Source organism: Mus caroli, unplaced genomic scaffold, assembly GCF_978045245.1.
Source record: "Mus caroli unplaced genomic scaffold, Mus_caroli_1 scaffold_11, whole genome shotgun sequence".
In the NCBI taxonomy this organism is placed as follows: Eukaryota; Metazoa; Chordata; class Mammalia; order Rodentia; family Muridae; genus Mus; species Mus caroli.
In genome coordinates this window covers 63,827,043-63,838,786 of record NW_028227266.1, presented here as the reverse complement: position 1 = coordinate 63,838,786, position 11,744 = coordinate 63,827,043, and the positions used below count along the sequence as shown (strand labels likewise).

General features: G+C 45.5%; 2 non-coding genes across 2 annotated transcripts; both read left to right on the top strand.

The window, feature by feature from the left end:
• Positions 1-3,170: 3,170 nt before the first annotated feature.
• On the top strand, positions 3,171-3,286 carry LOC115032094 (U5 spliceosomal RNA). Its single transcript, XR_003837721.1, has one exon. It is a non-coding gene; the product is annotated as a U5 spliceosomal RNA (small nuclear RNA).
• Positions 3,287-8,217: 4,931 nt separating this feature from the next.
• Positions 8,218-8,333, top strand: LOC115032095 (U5 spliceosomal RNA). Its single transcript, XR_003837722.1, has one exon. It is a non-coding gene; the product is annotated as a U5 spliceosomal RNA (small nuclear RNA).
• Positions 8,334-11,744: the final 3,411 nt, after the last annotated feature.

Below are 11,744 nucleotides of genomic sequence, written 5' to 3'. Positions count from 1 at the left end.
TGTGTGTGTACAGGTGAAGGTCAGAGATCAGCTCATGAGAGTCAGTTCTCTCCTTCCATCACTCGGGTCCTAGAGATTGGACTCAGTTCATCAGGTTTGGTGGTAAGTGCCCTTATCCAGGGAGCCATTTCACAGCCTCCCCTCACTTTTTTTTTTTTTTTTTTTTTTTTTGGAGAGAGGATCTCAGGTACCCCAGGCTGGTCTCCAACTGCCTATGGAGATCAAAATGCCCTTGAACTTTTGACTTTCCTGCCTCCTGTACTTCCCAAGTGCTAGGAGAGGGGATGCAGGGTTGGGGTCGAGAGAGAGAGAGAGAGAGAGAGAGAGAGAGAGAGAGAGAGAGAGCGCAGAGGAAGCTAGAACAATATTAAACTGCAAGTATTAATTGGAATCACGGCTAGGAGGTAGCCTGGTTAGCATAGAGGTTAATATAAACCAATATTGTCCAGCTATTGGGGTACAGCTTGAAATATCTTGGTTTCTCTGTGTGGTTATTGGGGACTAGCAAGAGTAAAGAAATAAAGCTGCCGGATTAATTCGATACATGGATGTATATTTAAAATATTTAATTTTACAAATTGCTGTTTTGTGAAATGCTGGCAATCAAAACTCGGTGCTGTGTGCACATTAGACAAACACCACACTAGCTGAGCTATGCTCCCAGACCAGAGAACAGAATTCTTTCAGATACATGAGTAAGCTAACACATTAAAAATTATTGGGGCTGGTGAGATGGCTCAGTGGGTAAGAGCACCCGACTGCTCTTCCAAAGGTCCAGAGTTCAAATCCCAGCAACCACATGGTGGCTCACAACCATCCGCAACGAGATCTGGCGCCCTCTTCTGGAGTGTCTGAAGACAGCTACAGTATACTTACATATAATAAAAAATCTTTAAAAAAAATTATAAAAAAAAAATTGTTACAGAGACAAAGTTCGTAGCTGTGATGAAAGGATGGACCATTTAGAGACTGCCGTATCCAGGGAGCCATCCCATAATCAGCTTCTAAACGCTGACACCATTGCATACACTAGCAAGATTTTGCTGAAAGGACCCAAATATAGCTGTCTCTTGTGAGACGATGCCGGGGCCTAGCAAACACAGGAGTGGATGCTCACAGTCAGCTATTGGATGTATCACAGGGCTCCCAATGGAGAAGCTAGAGAAAGTACCCAAGGAGCTAAAGGGATCTGCAACCCTATTGTTGGAACAACATGATGTACTAACCAGAACCCCGGAGCTCTTGTCTCTAGCTGCATATGTATCGAAAGATGGCCTAGTCGGCCATCAATGGAAAGAGAGGCCCATTGGACTTGCAAACTTTATATGCCCCAATATAGGGGAATGCCAGGGCCAAAAGAATGGGAATGGGTGGGTAGGGAAGTGGGGGGCGCTATGGGGGACTTTTGGGATAGCATTGGAAATGTAATTGAGGAAAATATGTAATAAAAATATTAAAAATAAAAAAAAATGGCCATTCTAAAAAAAAAAAAATTTATTGTTAGCCGCTGTGGTAGCACATGCCACAGATTCTTGCACTTGGGAGGCAAAGGCAATGGATCTCTATGAGTTCCAGGCTAGCCAGACCTATGAGAGTTCCGGGATCATCAGTCAGGGCTACACAAAGAGACTGTGTCTCAATTTTCTTTTTAATTAAATTAAAAACAATATGCACACACATATATTTATTATTTCAAATTATATGTATGTATGTGTTTATGATTGTAGATGGCCAGTGAGGCTGGAAGCACCCAATCTCTCCAGGGCTGGAGTTATAGGCAGTTGTTAGTCGACTACATGACACAGCTCATAATAGCCTGAAACTTCAGTTCTGAGGCTTCTGACCCCTTCTTCTGGCCTCCCAAAGCACTTGCACAGATATGTTACATAGGCCCACACAAAGACATACAGACACATATCTTAAAATAAATAAATGTAATTAAAAATAAATTCTAGGCCGGGTGTGGTGGTGCACACCTTTAATTCCAGCACTTGGGAGGCAGAGGCAGTTGGATTTCTGAGTTCGAGGCCAGCCTGATCTACAGAGTGAGTTCCAGGACAGCCAGGGCTATACAGAGAAACCCTCTCTCAAAAAACAAAACAAAAACAAAACAAAAACAAAAAATTATTTTATAAATAGGACCTTGTGGGATACACCTTTAATCCCAGCACTCGGTAAACATAGGCAGGTAGATCCCTGAGTTTGAGTCCAGCCTGTTCTACAAAGCAAGTTCCAATAGCCAGGGCCACACAGAGAAACACTGTCTTGAAAAACCACCACCATCACCAGTGCTGCTCTGAAGACCTGAGTTCAGTACTCATGTGGATCAGCTCACAGTTGACAGCTCCAGGGCATCTGACTGCGCAGAACACACACACACACACACACACACACACACACACACATACACACACGATACATATATTAACGGTGGGAAAAATTACCTCCCTTTAGCATATTGAATTGGTACAGAAATGATCAGCCACATTGATTTAGAAATGGTAAACTTCATACCCCTGAGTTCAGCTCACAGTTGACAGCTCCAGGGCATCTGACTGCGCAGAACACACACACACACACACACACACACACACACACACACACACACACACGTATGTATAGAGATAAAACTGTATAGAGATAAAACACTGCATTTAATATGCAAAATCTTATCTAGGTTGGTTTTACTACAGGAACTACTGTTCTCAGTAAGAGCAGAGAGAGTACATTGCCAACAGCTTTGAATCCCTCTGTGCTCCTGTGCCAATCCCACCCTCAGAACAGGGAGTCTGTCGGTTATGTTTTCGTCCTTTACAGTTCCTCGCCGTCTAATCCATTGGAAACCTCCTTTATTTAAAGGAAACCATGTCCAAATTCCAGTGTACAGAGGTGCAAACCTCCGCCCCGCTCCTTGTAGGAAGCCCACGGGAACTGGGCCAATCGGACGGCGCTTACTCGGCTCATTTACATACCCATAAGACACCGCAGCTAATGCAAATATTTTCGTGAAAAGATCTTCCATTAATCGAAGTTTTAAAACTAAAAATAAAATATTATTTCAAAAGATCATGAAGAAATTTCTGTAGGTAATAGCAGTTTCAATTGGTAAATCACCATCACTTATCTAGGAGGATCTGTTACTCTAGAGATGAATTAAGTAGGACAGCTGCATACTCTGGTTTCTCTTCAGATCGTATAAATCTTTCGCCTTTTACTAAAGATTTCCGTGGAGAGGAACAACTCTGAGTCTTAAACCAATTTTTTGAGGCCTTGTCTTTACAAGGCTCCACATTTTGTCTCTAAAAACAGAAACGCTTAATGAGGTTGACTTAAAACTGTCTTATCTGGTGTGTTTAACTATTTGCATTCTTCCAATTTTCAGTTCTGAATTGTAAGAAATTCTGTTATACTCATGTGCTTTTTCTGAGCACTAAGTCCTGTTTGTCTGATTCTAGGGCTTTTTTTTTTTTTTCCTTTCTCTTCCAGTTAGGGTTTCTCTGTATAACCCTGGCTGTCCTGGAACTCATTCTGTAGACCGGGCTGGCCTCGACCGGGCTGCCTCCGAAGTGCTGGGATTAAAGGAATGTGCCACCACTGCCCGGCTCTAGGGCTTTTTGTTGTTGGTTGGTTGGTTGGTTGGTTCTGTGGATGGTCCTGGCCAACTCTTAAAAGCAGAAAAGGCAGTATTTCTTAACCAACACTGATCCCCTGGATCCCACATGCTTTTAAGATGTTCCCATCCTGGGGAGGGGAGGTGCGGGGTGTAGGAACAAAACAATAAATAAAAACAAAACCTCCTCAGCCTAAGAATTAAATTGGCAGCCAGTATTGGGGCCAACCTGGCCTACTGAGAGAGTTCCAGAACAACCAAGGCTACACCCTGGTCAAACATAAAAAGTTAAAAAAAAAAAAAAAAAAAAAAAACTAATCCAAACTAACAAAAAAGAATTAAACTGGCATTAGGAAAGAATAACTGGAGGCTGGGGTGATGACTCAGTGGTTAAGAGCACTGGCTGCTCTCTCAGGGGACCCGGGTTTCCTAACACCCATGGTGACTCACAACCACCCATAACTTCAACCAAAAAACTTCTGACATCCAAAGGCATCAGGCACACAGTGACCCACATATATACATGCAGGCAAAATACGAACGCACATAAAAGGCATACATCTTTTTTTCAAAAGATTAGTGGGAGAAAAGCGTGCAGCTTTTTTCTTTTCGTTTTACATACAGAAGCACCCCACAGAAAAGCGGCCACTGAAAAAGATGATCATGGGTTGAAGGAAGAGTAGGACTGGTGGGCTGGAGCTGCGGCTGTAAAGCTACTTTCCTATGAAGAACAGAATCCATGTTAGGTAGAGATCTGCTGGTCTCCCCACCCCCTTAAGGTTTACTCCTGTGGGGCAGGTCAGGAATCTGGGCAGAGGACACCCCTAGGAAGAAGGGTCCATTTTAGAATTAGATACTTTTCTTTCCCTGAATTCACCCCTTAGTGCAGACTGTAGGAGCTGGAAGGATGTCTGGCGACATCTGTCTACCTTTCTGAGTTGTGACTATCCCTTTTGTCCTCTCTCCTCCTGTTCTTTCTGTTCCTGACCAGAGCCCGAGTTTGACTAAGCTCCTTAGCTCCCTCAAAGCTCCCCCTCCAGCCTTGTAGCTGCCTGTCTGTCCTGCTAGCTTATTGTCTCCACTCCCCTCCTCCAGGGAGCTGCAAGTTTTACAGCTTGCTCGCCTGCCCTGGCACTTTTCTTTTAAACTGCCAGAGCTTCTGTTTGTGTCCCTTCTTAAATTCTATTATTAATGAGACTGAAAATCCCAAGAGGAGACATCAAGTTCCCTGATGTCATATGGTGGCTCTGCTGGATGCCCCAAGACTTACGATGACATTTCTTTCCTGTCTTTCTTTAATCAGAGAACATGAACCCGTTCCTGCACCCCTAGAGAATATCAAAAGCACTTGCTGTCAAGACTTGTGACCTGAGTTCAATCCCTGGAACGCACACAGTAAAAGAAAAGAACTGACTCCCACAGTTGACCTCTGACTTCCACATGTACACCACGGCATGTGCACTCCACTCACAATAATATCTGGAAAAACGTTAAAGAGGACAGGGTGCCAGAGCGGTGGCTCAGCAGTTAAGAGCACTAACTGTTCTTGCAGAGGACCCAGGTTCAGCCCTGATCTGGCAGACAGTTTACAAACCCCTATGTTCCAGCAGCTCCTGGCACTGTCTTCTGAACTGACCTTGTGGGGTCTACACATGCAAGCACAGTGAGACACACATATATAGAGAGAGGGGAAGGGGAGATCAATTACAGTTTTTTTGTTTGTTTGTTTGTCTGTTTTAATTTGTTTTGAGACAGTGTTTTTCTGTGTAGCTCTGGCTGTCCTGGAACTCAGAGACCCACCTGCCTCTTCCTCTCAAGTGCCAGAATTAAAGGTATGCACCATCTTTCCATCACTACCGAGTGTGTGGAGTGTGTGTGTGTGTGTGTGTGGGGGTGTCTCAGAGTGCCATCCATGTGCAAGCTGTGTTTTGTTTTCGGTTTTTCAAAACAGTTTCTCAGACGGGCAGTGGTGGCACACGCCTTTAATCCCAGCACTTGGGAGGCAGAGGAGAAAGATTTCTGAGTTCGAGGCCAGCCTGGTACACAGAGTGAGTTCCAGGACAGCCAGAACTATACAGAGAAACCCTGTCTCGAAAAACCAAAACCAAAACAAAACAAAACAAACAAACAAACAAAAAACCCAAAGACCAAAAAACAAAACAAAACAAAAACACAGTTTCTCTGTGTAGCCTTAGCTGACCTGGAACTGGATCTGTAGACCAGGCTGGCCTCAGACTCACAGAGATCCACCTGCCTCTGCCTCCCGAGTGCTGCAATTAATGGCCTGTACCACCACACCTGGCACAAGCTGTTTGTCTCCTCACAAAGGAGGAGAAGCTAATAAGCTAAGAAGCTCAAAAGAAATCTCAGCGTCCCTTACAAGTACTCCTCAAACCTAATTCCAGAAGAGAGTGTCTCCGCTCCGTCTCCTCTTCCCGTGAGGGAAAACCCAACATTCCAGCCCCTTTCTGAAGTAAAAAACCAAGTCCCAAACATGGCTGAGTCAACACTATCCGACACTGTAACCATTAGCCATGCTAGCCATTTAAAGGTAATTAATTAAAATAACATAATAAGAAGTCCCAGAGCTGAAGTTAGAGATGATGGTTCAGTGGTTAGGAGTATTCACTGCCCTACATGAATTCTGTTCCTGGTCCCTACATGCTGGTTCAAAACTGTCTCTAACTCCAGTCCCAAGAGATCTGATGCCTTCTTCAGGCCTCTGCACACAAATAGTCAGTCATACACATAAAATAAAAATAAACAAGCTGGGCAGTGGTGGCATGACTTTAATCCCAGCTGTCCCAAGGCAGAGGAAGATAGATCTCTGAGTTCAAGGTCAGCCTGGTCTACAGAGTGAGTTCCAGGACAGCCAGGGCTACACAGAGAAACCCTGTCTCAAAACCAAACCAAACCAAACCAACAATAAATAAAATTAAAAGGAAAAAAAAAAAAAAAAAAAAAAAAGCTGGGCTGGAGAGATTGCTCTTCCGAAGGTCCTGAGTTCAAATCCCAGCAACCACATGGTGGCTCACAACCATCTGTAATGGGATCTGATGCACTCTTCTGGGGTGTCTGAAGACAGCTACAGTGTACTTACATATGATAAATAAATAAATCTTTGGGCCAGAGTGAGCAGGGCCAGAGAGAGAAGAAAACAAACAAAAACAAACACAAAACCAAATGCTTAAAAAAAAATTCAGGAGCTGAGTGTGCCTCAGATGCAGCGTAAGACCCTGTCTCTCAACAACATTCTTTTCCCAGATGCACTAAGGTTTCAAGGGCCCAGCAGTCACAAGGGGACATGGCTGTCACTTTTCTGTCACAGCTGTTCCAAACCAAAAGGTCCAAGACCAGCTACCGGAGGTGAGAACTGCTGACTCACCTCATTGCCACTGAGGAGAGGTAACCAACGCTGGGTGTGGTGGTGTGTGCCTGTGATCCCAGTACTTGAGACTGAGGCAAAAGCAGGAGGAGTTTGAGGCCAACTGGAGTCACCGATACACAAAAAGCACAGGGTCAGGGTGGGCAGGTCCTGGGTGCCACTGAAAACCACCTGGGAAAGGACAGGGAGTCTTAAAAGTTCAGGGTCAAAGACCCACAAGATCTTGTGCACAGCAGTAATGTGGTCAACAGGAAACCGGAACTAGTGTGCAAGCTACAATCGTATTATTTATTTATTTATTTATTTATTCATTCATTTATTCATTTATTCATTTATTCGAGACACGGTCTGCACAGCTGTTCTGGAATCCACTATGTAGACCAGGCTGGCCTCAAATTCACAGAGATCTGCCCGCCTCTACCTTCCAAGTGCTGGGACTAAAGGCATGCACCATATGCCTGGCTGCAAGCTCCAATTTTAAAGCAAGCATAGTCACAAGCTCCAATTTTAAAGCAAGCGTAGTCACAGACTCTTAAATGACAGACAAGAAAGCAAAGTATTCACAAGTGAAGCGCTGAGCACACGACTTAAATCTACTACATCCACGAGCTACTACTCAGATGCTCGCCGTGCAATCCAGGAAACAGGAAAGTGGCACACCTCTCGCTCTCACTAAAGCAAGAGCTGGGATCCTGAATTTAGTATCCTCACAGTTGAATGGTATGTTGTTCAAATTTATTGCAGTAATTAGGGTTGGGAATATAGCTCGTTTTAGAGTGCTTGCCTAATACCTGTGAGGCTCTACTTCCAATCCCCAGCATCACAAAAGTAAAAATAAAACAAATGCATATTTTAAGTTAATAAAACATAGATGTACAGAAACACAGACCATAAAAATCTGATTCTCAGACTTGAACTACCAGCCAGTTCTGGGCGTCGCCCTCTGGTGGCCCAGCCGGGCACTGCGTGGAGGCACCGCCCCCGCCCATGCCGGCAGGGCGGGGCCGCCATATATTTGCATACCCACAGAACACTGCGCACAATACAAAATCATATCGAAAAATTAATGTGTTGTTCTGGGAATATCTCCGTGAAAGTTAGATTAAATTTATAAAAGAAAAAGAGCGGTTCTGTTTAGCTAGAATAGTTGCGAGTCATGTGGACACCATCACTGTGCTAGGAGTTGTTCTTACCCGAGCCGTGAGTTACAGCATCTAGAAGCATACTCTGGTTTCTCTTCAGATCGTATAAATCTTTCGCCTTTTACTAAAGATTTCCGTGGAGAGGAACAACTCTGAGTCTTAAACCAATTTTTTGAGGCCTTGTTTCGGCAAGGCTACATCTAAAGTGTTTAATAGCAGAACTACTGCGCTTTACTAATAGCATGTGTTTACTCAGTACTTTAACGTAGTTTACTCAGACAAGCGTTGAGATCGAGTTATAGTGGGCAGCTAGTGTGTGTGTTTAAGGGGAGGGAAGTGTGAAAGGAGGGGATGTAAGCCCACCCTGCTTTATATAGCAAGTTCCAGGACATACATAGACTTTGATTAAAAACAAGCTTACCCATTACAAATTAATTACAATTTTACCACAGTTAAAATTCTGCTCAGCACCAGACCAGCATTCTCTTGAAGAGAGGGGCTAAGTCAGACCCAATGAAAGACTCCGTGATGATGGAGAGGGGTGTAGCCGGGTCATATTGCAGTAGTTCCCCTGGTGGACCCCCTTTTCCAGCCTGAGGGCTAGGGCTGAAGGTTCCAGGGAAGCCAATGTTTCGGACTGCAGACTTTGAGGCTTGACAAAAGACTCCAGGTTGTTGTGGCAAGAGAGAGAAAAGATTGGGGAGATGCTGTTCTCAGCTAGCTGGGGGTTAAATATTGTGCAGGCTCTGCAGTCCTGAGTGTTTAAACAGCAGGAACCTGACTAGGGCCTGGTCTCCCCTATTTGTCAGGTGAATCAGATAGTCTGACACTCCCACCCGCTGTGCCCTAGGCGCTGACATTTCATGAAGTTAAGTGCTGAGCTCCAGGGAGTAGAGATCAGAGAGTGGCAGAACCAAAGTGCACACGGTCTGTAAGAACCGCCCTGGCCTTTAGTGACTACAAGGCTGTCCATCCTGTGGGGCCTGACTCAAGACAGGCTTCCTGTGGCGACGAAAATAGCAGAGACAGAACCATACTGCAAGGTCAATCCAAGACTGACAGGCGGCAGATGCTGGCACACACCCACGCACATTCATAAGCAGACACACACACGTGCACTCCCATGCAAACACTCACACATGCATCCTCATATGCAAGCAGTCACAGAGCCATGTAAGCACACCTGCATAACACATTTCTGTAAATAACATGCAGGCACTTACACACATGTGCGTTTATATACACACATCCATGCAGTCACTTACATTCCTATGTATGTTCACATACATACCTAGGAGTGGAACTGCTGGGCATGCTTGACTTCAGCTTAACGGCAGCCTCATGCATGCTAGCAGGCAAGCGCTTTACCACAGAGCTAGAGTCCCTGCCCATGGAAAACTTGCCGAGTACTGGACCTGGAGAGAAGCCACACACGTGGTGGGAGCAGTCTGCCCAAGAGACATGAAGGCCTTGTTAGGGCAGAGGTGTGGGTGTCAGGCCTTGAGGGAGGCAAACACAGAATGTTCCAGAAAGGACCGGAAGCACACACATCTCAGATGGGAATGGAATGGGTCCTGAGCTCACCCATTGTGTCAGAGTCCCAAAGACTGTTTCCCTGTGGCTAATTCCCATTGGAAGGAGCTAATTCCCGCCCATCTCTTCATCCCTTCAGGTTGGTGAAGCTTCCAGGAAGAGAAAATAAGCCTTTGGCTGGCGATCCTGGGTCTCTAACTTAAAATAAGACAAGCTGCCACTAGGGTTGTCCACATGTGACACATCAAAGAGGATGTAGCAGGCTTCTGAGCTCTTTATGTCCCAAACCCCTGACCCTAGTCAGTGGGAAGGCACATCCACACCAGGACCACTCTTCAAGATGGCAGACCTAGTACCAGCTGGAGGGAGAGTTTTGATTTGACTTTGGACCAGGGATCACTAATGAAGACACCATGGGGATGACTAAAGACACAGGATATAAAGGATTATAATTAGCAAACAGTAATGAATCCATCAGCTTCTGCTTTTCTTTTTTCTTTTTTTCTTTTCTTTTCTTTTTTTTTTTTTTTGGTTTTTTTTTTTTTTCGAGACAGGGTTTCTCTGTGTAGCCCTGGCTGTCCTGGAACTCACTCTGTAGACCAGGCTGGCCTCGAACTCAGAAATCCGCCTGCCTCTGCCTCCCGAGTGCTAGGATTAAAGGCGTGCGCCACCACGCCCGGCTTGCTTCTGCTTTTCAAAGATGGCCCATACTCCATCTAAAACCTCCTCACATCCATTGCTAGAATAAGCACAGAGGGAGTCCACTGGACAAAACTGAGGACCTGTTAACAAGTGCCACAGCCTGCTGCCTAGTCACACAACCTCGAGAGGCCTCAGTGTTCTCACCTATAGACTGGGAATAATTGTGTTTTCTTTACTGGTGGCTTCCTAATGGTAAAGCAGTCAGCGCGCTCTCTCTCTCTCTCTGTGTGTGTGTGTGTGTGTGTGTGTGTGTGTGTGTGTGTGTGAAAAGGTTGTAATATGTATTAAGTCTGACCTGGATCCATCCTCCTGCCTCAGCTTCCAGAGTATTCACAGGACAGCCTTTAGTCCTTTTTTTTTTTTTTAAAAAAAAAGATTTATTTATTATATGTAAGTACACTGTAGCTGTCTTCAGACACTCCAGAAGAGGGAGTCATATCTTATTTCGGGTGGTTGTGAGCCACCATGTGGTTGCTGGGATTTGAACTCTGGACCTTCGGAAAAGAGCAGTCGGGTGCTCTTACCCACTGAGCCATCTCACCAGCCCCGCCTTTAGTCCTTTTAAGAAGGAAATATTCTTTTGCCATGAAAGACATTCTTTACTTCGCTGTGCCCCCCACCCCTGCCAGGATTCCAGTCCACGAGGGCATATCCAAGAGGGTATGTTGGAGCCAGCTACTAGCAAAAGTGAGCATGGCTCAGTCACCAGTCTTCAAGTTCTTCCCCTTGTCCAGAAGGGTCTCCTTATTCTTCCCCCAAAGCACTGTTGACGGCCCCACGTGTCTGGACTTCTTGTGCCTGGCCCAGTTCCCCAAGGAAGCCAAGGAGGCGACAGACAGCACAGTATATCCGCGGCAGCGTGACCTGGGTTGACTTGGGGAGGAGTGGACAATCTGCGGCCATCTTCTGGAATCTACATCCCTTCCTCAGACGCTGGGCCTCTGTCCCCAGGGGCTGACGCCTTGGCCACGGTAGGACCGTCCTCACGGTTTAGTGGGTCTCCAGAGGTGCCATTTTCAGGTGCTTTGCGGTGGGAAATCTCCAGATTTGGGGCTTTAGGAGGGATGCTGGTCCTTGAGTGGTCCCAACCAGCCATACTTCATTTCCACATCCTTAATCAGTTACATGGGAAAGCTTGGGACTCCTCTCTGGGCTGCACAACTAAGAGAGAATCAAATCCACCTTTCCATCCAGTTAGCTGCATGTCTGTCGTTTGTCTCTCTCCCTCAGAGCCCAGGCATGGCTGCCTCTCTTGGATCGTGTTGCCAGGCGTTCCAAGACTGGCCTCCTTCTGAAATCTTTTTGCTTGTAAACGATGGAAAGAAAAAAGAGCCTCATTCTTTTTCAACTTTCTGGGCAGTGATGGTGAGAG